Genomic DNA, 20,321 nt, shown 5'->3' with positions numbered 1-20,321 from the left:
ATTGTTCTTCTCATGCCCGGGAGTTGAGGGGGGATCCTTATTTTTTTGTGATCCCCATTAAAATACCACATACAAAAACCAGACAGCAAGAAGAAAGTCACATCATTCACAAACATGGGAGAAGGAGACTTTTCTCAATGCCCACAAATTATAGGCAAGCAACAGCAGAAAATCTGGAAGAAACCAAACACATAACCCCCCAAATTATCCAGAGATAGGGGGAAGGTTAGATTAACAGGAGGGTAATAAAGTGGACTATGCTTTTTCCTTCTCTCAGTGTGTGTGTGTGTGTGTGTGTGTGTGTTGTTTTATTTATGAAACTAAACACAGAAATTCCAGGCATCTCCCCTAAACAAAAGAACCACTAATGTTTGCTTCTGGTCAATACATAAAACTTGGTGAAGGCCCAGGATTTGGACATATATTTACAGTGAAACCTCCTATAAATCAGAGCTCAGATTTAGCAAGACTTCCATGTCCTGATTTATCTATCTTAATATATGGCCTGTCACACTAATTACAACCCAAGTTACTATAACTAGAAAAATGTTCAAGAAATTTCTTTTCCTCTACATGATGAGGAGAAACTTCCTCTGAATGATATGCAAAAAAAGAGAATAAAGACGAAATGTTCAAACCATGTAATATTGTCCCCCTGCTCTAACGTTGACTAAAATGACCTGACCTCCCAAGAATCTTTGCTTTGAATTATCTTGCCTTGACATCGTTATCAGTCATAAACAGACCTTGTTCTCCTTGAAAGTGCCTCCAATTGTTTCGCTGGCTCCAACTCCCTAAGTCAACACAGGGAGAGCAAAGAAAACAAACCACTTTAGGGCTCCATTATAAATGTTCTTCTACCTGCCAAAAATGGAAAACTATAAATAGGGGGCCCTGAAGAACAGCAGTTCAAAAATATTTAACATCGAAAAAACAAGCGGAAAAGAGTGGATATTTTGCAAGGCTGGGGGACAGTTTTCCTATGAAATATCTGTGGCCATAAAGGAAGCAAGGAAAACACACCTCCACAGTGAAAATATCACTCCCTCATCCTTAAGAAAGACTCTAAATTGCTTTCAGGGAGCAAGTTTTAAATTTTGATATAGCACTATGGGAGTAAAGTGCCTGTTGCTTTTTATTTTCCCACTCACTGTCCAGTGAGAGAGGTCAATGTTAATTAACTCTTTTATGCACTAGAGAAAGGTGCAAGAAGACTGGAAGGTGAGGGGAGCAGGTTATGAAGAGCTTTTAACACCAAATAGATCTTTTCTATTTGCTCCTGGAAGTGATAGGGAGCCATTAGAATTTGTTGAATAAGGGGGTGACATGGCTGACTTGTGCTTTAGAAAAATCACTTTGTTAGTTTAGTGGGGTTTGGATTGGAGTGGGGAGAGACTTGAGGTTGGGAAACCAATTTATCTCAGCTGTCAAGATACTAAGTAAGGAGGTCTTTTACTAGGGAGGTGGCATTGGAGAGAAATGAGCATATTCAAGAGATATTATAGAGATGAAAATGTTAATTAATTCTTTTGTGCACTAGAGAAAATAGACCAGAAACCTGTAACAATTGGACCAGAGGCAAAAATAGAATATATATTTACATACATATTCTCAAATGAGATACTAATTGTAAAGCATTCTGCATGGTGCCTGGTACATAGTAGGTACTTTTTCATTTTTTTCCTTCCTTCCTTCCTTCCTTCCTTCTTTCCTTCCTTCCTTCCTTCCTTCCTTCCTTCCTTCCTTCCTTCCTTCCTTCTTCCCTTCCTTCCCTCCCTCCCTCCCTCCTCTCTTCTATATGTGTGTATACACATATGTATACACACATATAGAGCCCATGTTTCAATGTATATGTATATGTTTTATGAGGTAGCAGGACAAGCAGATCTGTAATTTCTCTAGTGTACAGAATGTCTACTATGGAATTCTTACACTAATGGAGATTAGCAGGTCATCTACAATTTATAATTTGAGACAATTGCCTAAAATACTGAGAGAGGTTAAGTGGTTTGCCCATGGTCACTTAGTTAATCTCAGAGGCAGGACAGTAACTCAGGTCTTCCTGACTCCTAAGGTTGGTCCTCTATCTACTATGCCTTGCTACTTATCATTTACAGTCCCTGATATTTGATTCTCCTTAATTTTCTCAAGGTTTTCTTCAACTACAAATAGTATCTTATTCTTCATCATTTAATTCTGTTGCATGGGCTCACAGACTCCATTCTTCCTATCATGTTGTGCCTGTAATTTCTAAATTTATTATCCCTTGAATTGAATGGGGCTGAAAATTCTCCCTGGAAAACCTGAAGTCTAATTATTATTATAGGAAACACTTACATAGTTCCTTAAGATTTGTTTTTATAGCATTGTAAAAATCCTGTTTTTAAAAGGTCTTCTCTATTAAAAGGCGTAAGCCAGGTAGCCATAAATTGTTCCAGGCTAGTACAAGGAGAGCCCTACCACAGTTCTCAGCTGGAACACTAGGTCCTTCGTGTCCTGAATAACTATCTGAAATTGGTTGTTTGGTTCATACCTTGGGTGGTTTGGTTTACTACCCCTTGGTTATAACATTCCTTCTTGGTTTCTGGTTCCCTGAAGTTTGAGAGGCATGTGTCCATGAGCCAAGTAGATTTTGTGCTAGATCTTGGTGTGACTTTGGCACCTTCAGACACAGAACCTTTTCTCTTCAAGCTGTCTTGCCTCTGAGCAACCAGAAGAGGCGTAGGAGACCATCAAGAGTCATGGAGAGTCTGAGGGTTGTTAATGGATGCTATCATGTTGTTAAACACTTTAAAATACTGCAGTTATTTGTAGGGTACTATTCAGAAACTGGTCCCATATAATTTGTTTAAATTAAATTTTCTTTATGTATTATTGACCTAATTACCTTGCACACACACATTTCTTTTTCTTTATTTTTTAAAACCTTTACTTTCTGACTTAGAATCAATATTGTGTGTTGGTTCCAAGGCAGGAGTGGTAAGGGATAGGCAATGGGGATTAAGTGACTTGGCCAGGGTCACACAGCTAGGAAGTGTCTGAGGCCACATATGAACACAGGAACTCCTATCTCCTAGCCTGGCACTCTATCCACTGAGCAACCTAGCTTCCTCCCACATCCCACATTTCAATACGTGAAAAAAGAACATTTTAAGTAACTCGATATATTTTGTTTACTCCATACATCAGTAAATCTGTGATATGTCATGTGGAAGTTCCTTTTAACAAAAGAAATTACAGACCATACATTCCTGCCCTTCCTGAACCACTCTTGTCCAGGTTGCCCCAATAAGTTTACCACAGAGGATGAGACTCAGACTGACCCAATGTACTGAAGGTCCTTCTCTTTATTTATTTATTTATTTGTTTGTTTGTTTATTTATTTATTTTTGGCATCACAGGAATATCAGTGGAGCACAGGGTATCATCCCCACTCTCACCATATGGCCCTCTCACCTTCTATCCCATCATACATTTCCTTGATAACCTCCTTCACTCTACTTCTTTTTTCATACTTTGCTTATTGTGTGTTGCAGGCTGCTTACATTCACCGCCTGCCTTTCTGTTGCCCTCTCAGTGATACTCATTTTATTCTTCTGAGAATAGTGTTCCATGATTCACAACCATACAGCAACTCCCTCAGAATATTGGTTTTCCAAAGGCGAATCTTTGTTCAAGAGACAAGTTTGGAGTCATTCAGAAAGTTTTTTTGTTTCTCAAAAGGGGAAGTATCCTATAGAGAGTAGAAGATGTGTGCCTGGAATGAAGAAAAGAGGTCAGGCCAAGGGAAGGAGTGAGATTGCCAGGGGAAAGAAGGCTGAAAGAGAAAGAAAAGGGGCCAAGGGGAAAACCTACACTGAAGGCTCAGGGAAAGGATGAAGGAGAAAGGGGAGGAGCTGCTGGCGAGTTAGAATGAGGATTGGGAGAGTAGGGTACCTTGGAAACTGAAGGAAGAGAGGGGAGCTAATACTTTAGTATCTATAATATAGGATCTTTACCCCTTTTCTAAACATTATTACCCTTCTCCTTCCTCTTTTCTTGCTTATAGTCTCAATCCCCACCCCCCCCCCCCCCACTCTATCTTCCTTCAGGATCTTGGGCCAAAGATATTTTATCTTTCTCTTTTTCACTGGCTCCTTCCCATGTGTCTACAAATATACTAAAGTCTTCCAAGTGCTAAAAAAAAAAAAAAAAAAAAAAACCTCCTTCCCTTGACCTTTCTATCTCATTTAGCTACAATATTTTCTTTTTCCACTGCCTGTACTTCTCCAATAGACTACAAACTCTTTGAAAGCAGGGACTATTTTTGCCTTTCTTTGTATGTCCCATATAATGCCTGGTGCTTAATAAATACTTTGACTAAGATTCTTGAAAAAGTTTTCTATCCTTCACCCCCAATTTTCTTCTCAACACCTTCAGGATCTGGCTCCTGTCTCCACCGCTCTACTATAACTCTTGTCTCAAAGACCCTCAATTACCTTTCAGTTGTGAAATCCAATGATCTTTTTTTGGTACTCACTGAAACACTTTCTCACTGTTGACTTACTCCTTCCTTTCTCCTCACTTACTTTCCTGGTTTTCCTCTTATGTATGGAGTGGCTCCTTCCTGGCTCCCCTACTTCTTTCTGACTCCTTAAAGTATATATTCCAGGTTCTATACTTGATTTTTCAAATATAAACTAAAGTGGTTGAATTCAATAGACTCTAAGGTCCTTTCCAACTCTAAATTCTATGATCCTATACCTGAATTCCCACCTTCATGGGCTGGTTTTAGTTTTATATCCCCAGGATGTATAGGTATTAAGATTCTACTGGTGGGGGGAGGTGGTATTGCCCTCCCCTCCACCACAGATGCTTACTTGCTTACTGTGCCACCATTAGAATTAAGGTTCCTATAACCTTCATTCCTTATTCGACATTTCAGACAATATCCTCATTTCAGTGTTCCAAACTGACTCCTTACGTCATCTCACTGATGATGTGGCATTATCCAGACAGTTTCATGTCAATTCCTTGTCTAAACTTACTCTATGGAAGTTTGAGTGACTTGGAATCTTTGATTAGAGTGTCTCAAATCAAAGGGTACATTCTGCCAAATGTCCAAGCCACCAGTGTATGCTACACATGGAAGCTTCATATCTATGCACTTCCTCATTGGCCTTCACAGCCATCCCTGTGTGACAATATCACTTCTGGAACAGTTCCCTCTCTTTTTGCCCTGCTACCTGAAACTCAACATGTTCCAAACAGAAATTATTATTTTTCCTTTGTATAAGAGAGGAGGGATGGTATTCTCTTCACCAAAATGGTTTCTTTAGTTATAGGATGAGGAAAATTAAAGTTGAACTGTAATAATTACTACATGAAACTTTTCTTAAATTTCTGGTTCAAAGATTAGCTAGCTTCCAAGCTAAAATAATTTATTCCCAGGTCTCAAGGTATCTCAATGGGCTGGCTTTTGTTAGAGGCAGGGCAGAAACCTGCTCCTTATTGATCTGTAATCAAGAACTCTCTTTGGTAAGGGATGCCAGAAAGCTCTCTTTATTGAACTTGGTAGGCTGGAATTTTCCTTGTAAGACCCAATTATGAGGGAAGAGTTGAAGTCTCCTTCTCCCTTAAAATAGTCTCTAATGGGGATTGGCAGGAGATGTCCTAAGGTTTTAAGGTTGAGCTGAAAGAGGGCACAACCTTTATAAGCAAGCAGTAGGACTTTCTACTGTGGGAAGGGAACTCCTCTCTCCCATTATGTCACTTTGTTTTGATGTAATCAGTCAGGGACCTAGAGGTCATTTACCATTGAGATGTGCTGGGATAGACAGACCCTCAGAGAAAGAAGTTGAAACCAGAGAGATGGGAAACTCATCCCACAGACACTGCCCCCTCAGGTGGTGCTGTGCAAATTAAGGAACTATGATTGGTTCCTGAGATGTGACGTGGGAGAGCTAGTGGGTGGAGAAAATTGCTTATAAGCTGAGACCCAGCAACTGCTCATTCACTCTCGTGCTCTTCTGGCTGGAGATTAGAACCTGAGGAACCCCTGTTGGTGGTGAGTTTCAATCCATCAAACATGATATAGGGTAGTAAGCTAATCAACTCTTTACCTCTTTCCTACATTTCCCTCTCTTTACTATCACTACTTTGATGTAATAAAGCTACTAAAGCTACTAGCAGCCTCATAAATTAATAACTATTACACACCAGTGAGAGAGTCATTCTTTGTTAGCAAACACTTGCATCTTTTAATAAACTATATTATTCCCAGAAAAATGACCTCATATTCTTTAATGGTTAAAAATTCAAATGCTATGAATATTCACAGAAGTCAGAAGAAATCGGTTTTATATGTGGCACCTTCTCTGGGTCAGTCACCTAACTTGTATTTTTATATTTGCAAATTGAGACCCCAAAGGGCTGACTGTGTTGGGTTCATGAGGTAACTCTGTTATTCACAATAGCTCAATAGCTCACAAGCTTCCACTGATAATGCTGCCCCATAATAATCAACCAGTAGACACAATTAGCTCTTAGCAAAGACATTTATTAAGATTGCTAAGAAAAAGCAATAGGTTAAAAACAAATAAACCTTTTCCCCCTTAAATATGGGATGTACACAGGAGTATGGTATAGCCAGTTGCCTGTTTCTGAGGTATAAATGCTCATATTGAAAATTTAACAATCAGATTTTTTTGAGTCCATTTGAGGTGGTCCCAACACTCTCTTGGTCCTATTCCTGTAATGAATTATAAACTCCATGGACATAAGGGTCTGCAATGTGTTACCTTTCAAATGACATCCAAAAATCTAATACAGTATTGGGCTGCATCAAGTGAGGTAGAGCCCAGAAGAAAAAGGACATATTGGTCCTTCTCTCCTTTGCCCTGGTTCTACCACATCTGAAACATTTTGTTCAGTTATAGGCAATATGATTTAAGAAGGCTATTGCTAACAAGGAGAGGAAGGCAACCTTGTTACTGAGGCAGTATCAGATCATCCTTACATCTAGGGCTGAAAGGCATCTCAGAGATCATGATTGTCCAACCCTTCCATTTTACAGTTAAAGGCTATTAAAGACCCAGGGAGCTTAAATGTCTTGCCATATATCACAATGCATTAAGTATCAAAGATGCCTCCATTTTGATTTCATTCCATATGTGTTTTTTGTGGGGGAAGAATGGAGGATCTTGGGACTGGAGTAGAAAAGACTCAGACAGAACAGCGTAGTTGATATGATGTATTTAAAGGGCAGTGATGGGTCACTGGAAGTACAAATATTGAAGCTGAAGCTTAATATTTTGGCTACATAATGAGAAGACAGAACTCTTCTCTGTTGGGAAAGATCTAAGACAAAGGGGAAAGAAGACAGCAGAGGCTGAGATGGATAGATGGTGTCATGGAAACAACAAACATGAACTTGGACAGACATTGAGAGATGGTGGAGCCTAGAAGAACCTAGCCTGCAATGGTCCGTGAGGTCACGAAGAGTTGAATATGACTGAACTGAACAACACCATGTGTAATCCTTATCTTGTTTGACCCCAAAAAGCAGAGGAAGGATAGAAACAATGGATAAGAATTTCAAAAAGGCCAGTGTAGACTTGGGGAGAATGAGTGAAAAAAATGTGTAATTGCTGCCTGAAATGACAGTGATTTTTCTGTCATTGGAAGTCTCTAAGTAGAGGTTTAACTTTTTTTTTAACTATTACCTTCTGTCTTTGAATCAACACTGTGTGATTGAGCAGTAAGGGCTAAGCAATGGGTTTAAGTGACCTGCTTAAGTGAGGGTCACTCAGTTAGGAAGTGTCTAAGGTCAGATTTAAACCCAGAACATCTATCTCTAGGTCTGGCTCTCAATGCACTGAGCAACCTACCTGCCCCTTATTGGTCAAGCCTATTCTTTTAGAGCAGAAGATCCCTTTGGTGTTATGAGTCTGAAATTTCAATTTTGAAATTCTGTGCTGCTGTGATTTATCTAGATCTGTTTTTTTTTTAAATATCCGGCACCTAGCACAATGTTCTGTCCTTTGTAGGCACTTAATAAAAAGATTTAAAACTCATGCTTATATAGTACTTAAGAGTTTACAAAGTGCTTTTGGTATAGCAACTCTGTGAAGTAGGTCATGTATGTTATCATTATGCCCACTCTATAGTGTAGATGAAGAAATGCAGAGAGGTTAAGAGATTTGGCCAAAGTCAAACAGCCTTTAAGTGACTGAATCTGGATTCAAATCCCAATCAAGTACACTGTCTTCCAAAATCACTCTAGTTTTCTGCTAAACTAAATTGAATTATCAAAGGAAAGCCCATTTTTTGTTTCTCATTCTCATATAAAACAACTACTCCACAGAAAACACAAGGAGAGGAAAGGCTTATCTGAAAGAATTTGACCTTGGAAGCAGTTTGCCATAGTTGATAACAAGCTAGCTTTACAGTAAAGAAGACCTTGCTTCCAGTTCCACCTCTGACATTTAACTTCTTACTGCCCTAAGCAGTTCTTTAAAGTTTCTTTTTTTTTTCTTAAATTTAATTTTTGACTTTTTTAAGCTCTTATTTTCTGTCTTAGTAACAACTCTATTACAGAAGGGCAAGGGCTAGAAAAGCAGGGTTAAGGGACTTGCCCAGGGTCACACAGCTATGAAGCATCTGAGGCCATATTTTAATCCAATACCTCTAGACTCCAGGCTTGGAGTCCTATTCATTGTGGCACCTACTTGCTCCAGAACAGAAGTTTCAAAGAAGTGTTTACTTCTTTGGTAAAGGAAGTAAATTCGTTTGAAAGTTTTCCATATTGAAGAAATCAATATGTATTTTTATATATAGTAGCAATGAATTGAGTGCTTCTTTTTCAAGAGGTCAATGATGAGAATTTTTTTTCTTGCTTTCCTGGCCACTGTACAGTAAGAATTTACTGTTGAATAGGTCTAGTCTAGTAGGCCTTGAGTGGATTTGATTATAAATAATTTGGTTCATTGCTTTAAGGATAAATGAGTACTTTGTTGGTTCATGGAGCATGTCCTGGACAATAGATTATGGAACATCCTCTGAGGTATTCACAATGTGTGTTTCTCACATATATGCCCATAGAGGGAAGAAATGATTTATTTTATACTATTAACTGGAATTTTCCTGGTGAGGCTCATAGATTGAGTGGTCTTAGTCACACTATGGCCCAGTTGTCTGGGAGTCTATGATTCCCTTTGTAGAAAAAAAAAGGCCTTTGATTATAACCCATCCAAGTTTTTGTTGCAGTCATTAAAGTGCTAGTCTTGCCATCAGGAAGCAATCACTACTGTGTGACCTTGGGCAAATTCCTTAATCTTTGCTTGCTTTGGTTTCTTCATCTATAAAATGAATATAATATTATCTACTTCCTAGGATTGTTATGATAAAATGGAATAAAATTTGAAAAGCATTCTGTAATCCTTGAATCATTATAATATATGATAGTTATTATTATCATTGCTATTATTATTCATCTAAACAAAATGGCCTGTATGGGATCAAAGCCATGACCTTGGCATTATTAGTACCATGCTCTAACCATTAAACATAAAAAGTCCAGGAAGGACTAGCAGCTCCTGTATGAGGACTTGCCAAGCCCTTTCCAGGGCTGCTCATCAATCTTTGGTGTCCATCTGTCAGCTAACTCTTATCTGTGACTCCAAGAAGCTGTAGCATGTGCAACAGCCACAACCTGGTAAAACCACCTTGGTTAGATGGGCTAAACCAGTCTGAGGGTAACCAATGAACCTCAAACCTGTTAGTGAAGTTGGGGGCATCTACCCCAAGGATACCAAGACTTTCCTCAGTGCATAGGTTAATATGAACAATTTGTTTTAATGTGCCATGAAATGATAGAAGCATGTGCTAGGAAGCTATTTAGAGCTTGGTCAAACATCAAGGATGCCATGGTCATCCACTGCATCCTGGGCCATCAGTAGTCTTCTTGGTTTTTGTCCTGCCACTGGACTTGAATAATTCTTGAAGAGAGAGTGAAACTGATGACTTTATGCAACTCTGCCTCACTTAAATCCAATATATATGCTAGTGAAGATATCACCCTGTTATATTATTGGTCCTCTTTGAAAACAAAAGATGAACAACATTATTAGTTGGCTCTCAGCTTTTCTGCTCCTAATCTTTTTGTGACCCTATCAGAAAGTAAGAGGAGAATCTCAGTTAATCTCTAAGCACATTAGTAAGGCAATATAGGAGCGATGAAAAGAGAAGAGGAAAAGAAATTGGGAAGCCTGATTTCATTCTGGCTTTGCCATTATGTAATTGAGTAACCCTGAGCAAGTCACTTAATCTCCTAAATATAAAATGATGACATTGAATTTATTGATTTCTAGGGCTCTTTATACTTCTAAAACACATGATTCTGGCTTTTCTGTAGGGATACTCTCGTGTAAGAACTGGATGTTGCTGGTTAACAAACTTAAAGTTCTTTGGAGAAGCATCATGGGACAATGGAAAGAGCACATTGGCTTCAGAGTCTGAGGACCTGGTCTCTTAATCTCAGTGACTTTCCTCTCTTAAATATCTCTTATTTATCCTATATATAGCTTCCTTTGTATACATGTTTGCGTGTTTTCTTCCCCATTAGAGGGCAGAGATTGTCTTTTGCCTATTGGTATTCCTAGTGCAGTGCTTAGCACAGTGCCTGATATATAGCACACATTTAATATATGTCAATTAATTGATTGAATTATTAATATATGTTTATTAACTGAAAAATTGATCCTACTTTGGTGACATACTACCTGTGTGATCTAAGACAAATCATTTACCTTCTGTGGCCTTCAGTTTCCTCATTTGTAAAATGGGAAAAGGCAGAACTCTAGATGGCCTCAAAAGTCCCTTTGAGCTCCAAATCTCTGATCCTTTAATCCTATGGTTTTAGGGAGACAGTGTGGCATATTAGTAGCTAGGTGGTACAATGGACACTGTTTTGTATCCTGGGAATCAGGAAAACTCATCTTCCTGAGTTCAAATCTGGCCTCAGATACTTATTACTTGTGGGACCCCGGGCAAGATATTTAATCCTATTTACCTTAGTTTCCTCATCTTTCAAATTGGCTGGAGAAGAAAATGGCAAACCTTTCTAGTACACTTGCCAAGAAGATCCCAAAAGGGATAATGAAGAATCAGACATGACTGAAACAACTGAAGAACAACAATTTGGCATAGTGAATAATACAGAGCTGGACTTGGAATCAAGAAGATTTGAGTTGAATTTCTGCCTCTCAAACAGACTATTTATTACAAACATGGAAAATCACAATATTTCAGTTCCTTCTTCCATACACCACTCCAACACTCCCAACCAGGCAATTCTGGCAAACCTTTAAAATTTATGGGATGACATCTGCTTGGGAATTGCCTCCACTGATGCAAATTGTAATCCATCCATGGGTGCCCAACTCTTGATCATGCTCTCTCCCAGGGTCAATATAGGAGATCAATCTAACATGCCCAAGGCCTTCCACATTTCCTCCCAATACCAGTACCAATGGAGCTACTTAGCTAGTTGATCATTATCCCTCACACTCTAGATGTGACCAGTCCATCTTTTCTTCTTGTCATATAATTTCTTGATGATATCCTTACTCCTATTCTTCACTGGAGTTCCTATTATTTATATGTTATAGCTACTTCTACTTATATTTGTCACTTTCCATTGCTTTCTGTGTGATATTAATTTTAGTTTGTCGGAAGCAATGGTGGTCCAGATTTCGTCACCTCACGGTAAAATTGATAAAAAGATTGGCCTTTGATTTTATAGGAAGTTTGGAGTAAAAATAAAAACAAAAGAGCTTTGCATTTTTTCCAAAAGTAATTCTACCCACTCTTCTTCTTCAGCTTTGGGACCAGATCACTGTAATCTATCCCATGATATCCCGAGGAGATAGTCATCACTTCCCTTAGGAACTTAATTTTGAGGAGGAAAGTTTATTTTGTTCCAAGTCACACTGCCAGACAAGTGTGCCCATCCAAATGCATGTTGAAATCTGGGCAAGAGAAATTCATTCTGTTGGTCTTTGCTAAGTTTTGCCTATGTCTCCAGCTCCTTGATAGAAGTGTAACAATTGGTTTTTGCCTTTAATGACTAATAAATCTAATTCAGTTTTGTTCAACAAATTAAGTAATTAATGAATTGCCAGGGGCAAACGCTTTAGGATTATAAATTACCAATAAATTGTTATCTGCATGATAGAGGGAATTTTCAGATAGGGATGATGAATTGATGGGTCTGAAACAAAGAAAAGCCCCCAAATTCAATGCAGATCCTTCTCTGTATGAAATCTTTCTCTCCAGGATAGGAGTTGAAAGGTTAGTAGCTATGGAGACAGAAAATAAAGAAATAAGGATTACCAGATATCTTGTGCAACAGGTCATAGAGGCCTAGGCATACTTCTTATTCCATATAATACATATTATCCCATGCACTAAAAGCCTTCATTAACTGAAAGCTTTTGGACTCAGGATAAAGTGACGTCTAGGAAACCTCATGTTCAGTAAACCTGGGAATGAGTTTGGCTGCCAAGCATACAGCAAAGTTCATTAGTTCCTTGGGAGCTAAGGCTTCAGATAAGGAGACCCTGGCAAGCAAACTCATGCTCCATACTCTTTGGCTCACACTGATGGGGGCCTGGGGAAGTTCACTGCAATGATGCATAGCTGAACTGTGCCCTCAATTTGTCCATTTGGAATAGCCTGAAAAAGCAAGGCCAAGGCTGAGATAGAGAGAAGGTCTCTCTCCCACAGCCCCAGCTTAAAGATACTCAATTCTTAGAAGCACATCCAGAAATGGATTGCCATAAAGGCTGCAGGGACAGTAATCCCTGCGCCCTCGAGTTTGATGTACCCCAGAATGCCTCTGCTTGTTACAAATAGCTTTCTAAATAGAGTAATGAAGTTCCTGAAAGGGATCCTGAAGGCAATGTTGCCCCAGGGTAGCCCTTCTTTGTAATCAGCCTCAAAACCACCCAAATACCAGGATTCTTTTTTTAAATTTAAAATTTTTATTTAATTAATTAATTTAGAATATTTTTCCATGGTTACATGATTCATGTTCTTTCCCTCCCCTCCTTCCACCCCCCTCCTCCTCCCATAGCTGATGCACAATTCCACTGGGTTTTACATCTATCATTGATCAAGACCTATTTCCATATTATTGATAATTGCACTGGAGTGATCCTTTAGAGTCTATATCCCCAATAATATCCCCATCAGCCCATGTGTTCAAGCAGTTGTTTTTCTTCTGTGTTTCTACTCCCACAGTTCTTCCTCTGAATGTGGATAGCATTTTTTCCATAAGTCCCTCAGAATTGAAAGACCAGGATTCTTAATGCTCAGGATCCAGGAAAAGAATTTTCTTATTGCTGGGAGTAAGTCTTCTATGGCCCTGACAATATCCTGAGGAGATAATGGCCTCTTCTCTTAAGAACTTGATTCTGGAGGAAGAAAGTTTATGTTTTCAAAATAACCCACTGTAAGATGCCAGCATACACTGAGAGAGGGAGACTCTCTTTTGCTTAAGCATCTCACGGCATGTTCCCAATGAAACTATTTTAAAAAGACTAAAATGATAACTGGAACAGAAGTGTTACCATTTAAATCACCAGCTGGGATATAACAGCCCCACCAAAGAGAGGGGAAAGGGGTGCGGTGGTTGGTGAGCCAGGCAATCCATCAGTCGTCAAGTACTTAACAATTTGGACTTTGTCTTCAGCATTTTCCTAGAAGTCTAACACATGGTCCCTGCTCTTGAGGACTATATGGTCAGATTCAATTTTATTCAACAAATATTTGAAAAATCATTGGGTTAAAGCTCTGTATAGGAGAGAAAAAATAAAATCTGTAGAAAAAGAATCATTCAATAGAAGTGTGCCTCTTCAAATGATGATGATGTGGTAGTGGTACATGATACTAACAATTAACATTTGTGTAGCTTTTACTATGTCCCAGGCACTGTGCTAAGCATTTTTAATTATTATTTCTTTTGATCCTTACAACAACCCTGCGAGGTAAGTGGTATTATTATCCCCATTTTAGACTGAAGTTTCCAAGGCATGCTTTAATGGAGTAAGTGATTTGTCCAGTGTCACATAAGTAGTCACTGCCTGAGGCCACATTTGAACTCTGGTCTTCCTGATTCCAGAGCCTGTGCTCTATGCACTAGATCATCTCAATTCTCCAGTCTCCTTCAAGGCTCAGCTCAAGCATCATTTTCTTTTCCTTCTTTCTCTTTTTTTAAACCCTTACCTTCTGTCTTAGAATTAATACTGTATATTGGTTCCAAGGCGGAAGAGTAGTAACGGCTAGGCAATGACTAGACAAAGTGACTTGCCCAGGGTCACATGGTTAGGAAGTGTCTGAGATCAGATTTGAACCCAGGATCTCCTGTCTCCAGGCCTAGTTTTCAGTCCACTAAGTCACCTACTTGCCCCTTCAGGCTTCATTTTCTACATAAGATGATGACTATTTCCCAAGTTGTTAGATGGTCCTCATATGTCTCATTGCCTTTGTATATTTAGTGTGTGGCACCTAGTAGTTACTTAATAAATGAGTATTGATTGATATGATAGTTTCTACTATCAAGGTGTTCTCAATTTAGTAGATACCAATGAACCTAAAGCAATTAACCAGCAAAATGGTATTTTTTAAAAAAAACTATCTAATTAAAAGCTAAATTATGTGATACAGGCTAGATCAAGATATAGCAATTTAATGAAGGAAGAGATGGATGAATGAAGGCTAAGGTAATCATCCACTTGGACCTCATGGAGAAGATGGATCTTATTGGGTACAGATGGAGGATGGGTGAAATATAGTGATAAAACCACTGACTGGCATTGGATTCAGAAGATAAAGGTTCAAGTATGGCCTCTACCACTTATTAGCCATATGACCATGGAGAAGTGAATTGAATTATCTTGTGCCTCAGTTTCCTCAAATGTAACATAAGGACAACAATACATCTGCTACTTACTTCATGGGGTTGTTGGGAACATATTGTTTTACAAAATAGAAGATATTCCATAAGCATGAGCTTATTGAGCTGTTATCTAATTATCTGAGTCTTTAAGTATGTCTGGACTTCAGACAGGCAGGAGGGAAATAGGGGCTATTCCAAGTAAGGACCATAACATGAGTTAAGGATACAGATGTAGGAATAGGCAAGGGATAGTCAAGAGCAGGAACCTTAGGTACAACACGACATAAAACAACATTTCAGAACTAGAAGATACTTAAGAGGTCTAATTTCTTCAACATCAAGTGATCATCCTGGTCTTCTTGAATGGTTTCAGTGTCAGGCTACTCTTTACCTCCTGTGGTAGTCTATTCCATTCCTGGACTCCTCTAATTGTCTTGGAAGGCCCCCGCCATACAGAATTTATGAGTGGATATGGATATCACACAACATAGGTAGGCATAGATGACTTATGACCTGACTCATTGGAAGGTGTAGTCACATGAGTACGCTCACAGAGCCATCAAAGCATTGAAACATGTCTAAAATGCAATGACCAGGAGCAGCTAGGTAGCTCAGTGGATTGAGAGCCAGGTCTGGAGAAAGGTGGTCTTGGGTTAAAATCTGGCTCCATATACTTCCTAGCTGTGTGACCCTGGGCAAGTCACTTAACCCCTATTGCCTAGCCTGTCCTGCTCTTCTTTTTTGGAACCAATACACAGTATTGATTCTAAGATGGAAGGTAAGGGTTTTAATAAACAAACAAATTACTAAATTATGAACACATTTGTGAAGTCTGAAGTGATTATTTCACTTAAAGGTAGAAATGGCAAGTAGATTTGGGCAAGACCCTTTATGTCTGTAGACCTCAATTTGCCCATCTATAAAATAGGGACCTTAATACCTGCAATATCATCCTTACCTCACAGAGCTGCAGCCAAGAAAGTAAACTTTAAAGCAGTATGTGAATAAGGCTTGGGATTACTTTGAATGGATTCTCTGATGCTATTTCTAAAAGAAGCTGCCTCCCTTCCTTTCTTCTACCCTATACGGAGGGGGGGAGGCAGATCACTAAACAATATAGTGTTTCCTAACTTCCTACAGTTACCATACAGTTGTGTGATGGGGCATACCTACTTTAATTGAGCTCAGTTTCTGTACCTCCCTGTACCCGGGCTATCTTGCCAAATATGTACCTTTCAAAGAGCACAATCTTATCGCGTTGAGATTAGCTCCTCAGCACTACTGTTGCAGGCTTCTCACCCTCTTGGCAATAACCCAGCTAAGATAAGGGCCGGCTCCATAGCATGTACCTGTGTAGGTTCCGTTTGTTCTCTTTGCTTAAACTCTTGGCTTAAACAGTGGGAGTCATTGTTATGATTCTCAAGAATCAGCTTTTTTTTCTTTATGTAGGGTTTGTAACCAACCTCCTGGGCTTATATAGACTTCCACAGGGCATCCCTATCCTGGGTGGCCTGAGAGGTACAGAGAATGAAGTTAGAAAGAAAATTTTTCCAAGGGATGGCTAAAAGAAGACTCCCTTTGACACACTCATGAGGCTATATGGATGCCTTTCTCAGGTTGCCAAAGCTGGCCACCAAGGGGAATCTGCCTGCTCCTGGCAGCTCAGTGTTAACAAGAATTCCTTTGACCAGTGCTGACCTCAGAAGTTGGTATGAACACCTTAAGTCATATAATAACAGCAAGAACAAGCTTCTTTGCCATATATATTTAATATATCATTTTATTTTCTCCAATTATATGTAAAATTTTTTAACATTCATTTTCTAAAATTTTGCATTTCAAATTCTCTCCTTCCCTCCCCTCTCCCCAAGATGGTAAACAATTTTATCTAGGTTATACATGTGCACTCATGCAAATATATATATATATTTTCACATTGGTCATATTATGGGGAAAGACTCATATTTTTTAAAGTAATGAAGAAAATAAAGCCAAAAATAGTATGCTTTGATCTGTATTCAGACTTCATCAGTTCTTTCTCTGGAGCTGGATAGCATTTTTCATCATAAGTCTTTCAGAATTGTCTTGGATCATTATATTGCTAAGGATAGCTAAGTCATTCACAGTTGTTCCTTATACAGTATTGCTGTGCAGTATTCTTCTGGTTCTGTTCACTTCACTTTGCATCAGTTCATGTAGGTCTTTCCAGGCATTTCTGAAGCCCCTATTCCCTTCACAAGCACTTTGCAAGTCACAAAATAATTTCACAAACATTATCTTCTTGTCTGAGGATCTCTGGGCAATTATCTTTGATAATTTCTTGTAATATGATATTCAAGGTTTTTTCTTCATCATGGCTTTCAGGTAGTCCAATAATTCTCAGATTGTCTCTCCTAGATCTATTTTCTAGGTCAGTGGTTTATTCAATAAGATATATCATGTTTTCCTCTGTTTTTTTTTCATTCCTTTGATTCTGCTTTATTGTTTCTTGATTTCTCATGAAATCACATGAGTTTCTAGATGGTCAATTCTGATTTTTAAGGCCTGGTTTTCCTCTGTCAGTTTTTGGTTCTCCTTTTTCAACTGGTCCATTTCTTCTTATATCACTTTCCTTTTTTCTTGCATCATTTTCCTTTCTCCTTGCATAATTTTCATTTCTTCTTGCATCTCTTTTATTTCTCTTCCCCACTTTTCCTCTGCCTCTCTTAATTGTTTTTTGAAGTCTTTTTTGAGCTCTTCCAGACTCTGTGTCCAATCCAAATTTTTCTTTTGGACTTTGCATGTGTTTCCTTTGCTTTCACCATCCCCTTCTATGTCTGTCTCTTGCTCTCTGTCTCCATAAAAAATATTTCGAGTTAGGTGCTTTTTTGTTGTTGTTTGCTCATTTTTCCTATCTAATTATAGGTAGGCTCTGTTTTCTGGGAAGTTGGGGTGTCTTTTTAAACTTCAGTCCTTCCTTAATGCTATTTTCAGCTTATTTTCTGGGTTGTTAGTAGTTTACCAGATGGTCTGAGGGCTGAGAGTTCTGAGAGTCCCTTCCCCCTACTGATTCAATTGACTCTTGAGATGCTGATAGCTTAAAGACTTTCTTCAGGTTTGGGTGTAAGCTTTCTATCTCACTCTGAACTTGATCAGAGCAGGGACTGATCAAATTCTAGCCCCAGGCTTGGGCTCAAGCTTTTGATCTCAAGGTGTTCTTGATTCAATCAGGCACTGCTTGATTGCCCTGTCTTGGAGCTCAACACTTAGTTTTGGGCAAAAAAATGTCAGGGGGGCAGGGGGGTCTGAATGTTAGCTAGGTATTAAGTTCAGAACCTGTGACAGCAGATGCGGGGTTGGTGTTTGCTCTTGGCTTGCTCTTCACTCCCTGCTATAACTTCCTGCTAGCTCTACTCCCCTCTCACCCTAGTTCCCCAGGTCTCTGCCTACTTTTTGGGTTTTTCTTTTATTGAAGGTTGTTTCATTCTGTCTCCTTGTTGGTTCTTTCACTCCTGTATTCATTTTGTGGTGATATTTTAATCTTGGTTGGAGAGGATTTTCGTGGTGAAATGGGGCTGCTGTTCTAGTTACTCTCCATCTTGGCTCCACACCCCTGGAGATAAACATTATCTAAGTTGCTGTGTGTGATTTCAGGGATACTGGGAAGACAATTATAGTTCAGTGGAAACAATCCAAGCCGAAGAGTCAGAGGACCTGGGTATAGATCCCAGGTCATTTATGTTATGTTGATTTTAACAGTGATATTTGTGGGAAGGTATAGTTATGCCAGTGATCTGGATTCACTCCCCTCCCCTCTGACAGGCTTGAGTGAAAAGGGAGGGGCACTAACTGACTGAGTACTCCTGGTATTCTCACCCCTCCCACCAAGCAGTTAGAGATCAGTTACAAATGGTGGTTGAGACTGTTATCTTCAGATCTCAGTCAGGAAAACTAGGTAAGTCTGAACTCAAAGATATCAACTTTATCTAACCTATTTCCCCACAGGTTTGAGTAAGGAGAAAATAGTAAGCTTGATGTCTGAAGCTTTCAGGGACTGAGGAGGATCAGATTTTGTTTAGGCCACACACCTGAAGGAACTAAGCTTGAAGGAGGTTGTGAGTATTCCCAAAATAATAGCCAGGCACAGTTCCCAAAAGATGATGGGTTTAATGATAAGTGAGGAAGAGAAAGGGAGGGAGGTTTTGTCAAGGATATAATAAGGTCTGGGAAGCCCTAAACTGTTAGGTTGAAACAGCCCCTCCCCCAGAAGGGAGAGGTATTTTTTATAGCTAGTTTGCCCTCAAAGCCTAATAATTAATCTTTCCTAATATCTAAATAACAAAAATAATAACAGTTGTGTTGTGGCTGGAAAGGTCTAGACTAGTTAAACAGGTTAGCAGCAGAGGAAACTTTAATGGTTATGGATGGATCTCAAGCCTAAAGTTTTCCAAAAGCAATCAAGAACTGGGCTCAGCAAACAGAGTGATCTGCTCACCTCCAACCCCAAGAACCAACTTCCCTAACTGCCTTAAACTGCCCCCTCACCCAGAGTTCTCTGGGGGGGGAACTGGAATTCTGGGTTGAGGCTTGATACCCTACCTTGCAGGAATTCCACCCTCCCATTTCAATGTTGCAGTAGCCCCCTTTTCTAGTAGGTAGAATTTCCACTGGAAATTCTGCAGATTTAAGACATTTCAGCACACCTCACCCTCCTCTATGGTACAACTAAAGCAAATTCCTATTCTTAACACCTTAATCCTATTCTTTCTATTCCTATGGCTTATTCTAATTATCTACCCCTATCTAAGGAGGGAAAAGGAAGGTGAACAAAGGGAAAAAAGGGTTTTGATATAAATACAAACATATCAACAAGTAAAACATAGTAATACAACCATAAAACCAAATTTGCAACAAATACAGGTTGCAATGACTATTCCTAAAGCATGCAATGAAAATATCTTTGAAACACACTCAAATGCAAAATTGCAAAAACTAAATTATATGTCAACGTGCTTCTCAACTTATAACAAAAGAAGTTTTCATGTTAGTACCTTACTGAAACTATATTAATAGTGTTAATACTTCTAAGTTCTAAATTATTAGTATGTTAAAGCTATCCTGTTAGTTATAAGTATGTACATGGCTATATATATTACTTATCTTTATATTATAGTGACTTTCCCTAACTAGCTCTGTCCCTAAAGCTACCTTTCCCTAAGTTGTTAATAACTCTATACTATATATGTTAGTTATAATACCGCTATACAGAATGCCACTTTGCAGTTCCCTTGACGTCTATCAAATCAAAAAACAAACAATGGATCTTTTGATATGCTAGAGATTCTAGGATACTCTTCTATTATATACAGACATTTACATGCAATATGTACATATGATACATATA

Source organism: Gracilinanus agilis, chromosome 1 (genome assembly GCF_016433145.1).
Source record: "Gracilinanus agilis isolate LMUSP501 chromosome 1, AgileGrace, whole genome shotgun sequence".
Taxonomy (NCBI): domain Eukaryota; kingdom Metazoa; phylum Chordata; class Mammalia; order Didelphimorphia; family Didelphidae; genus Gracilinanus; species Gracilinanus agilis.
This window is presented reverse-complemented; position numbering follows the sequence as displayed.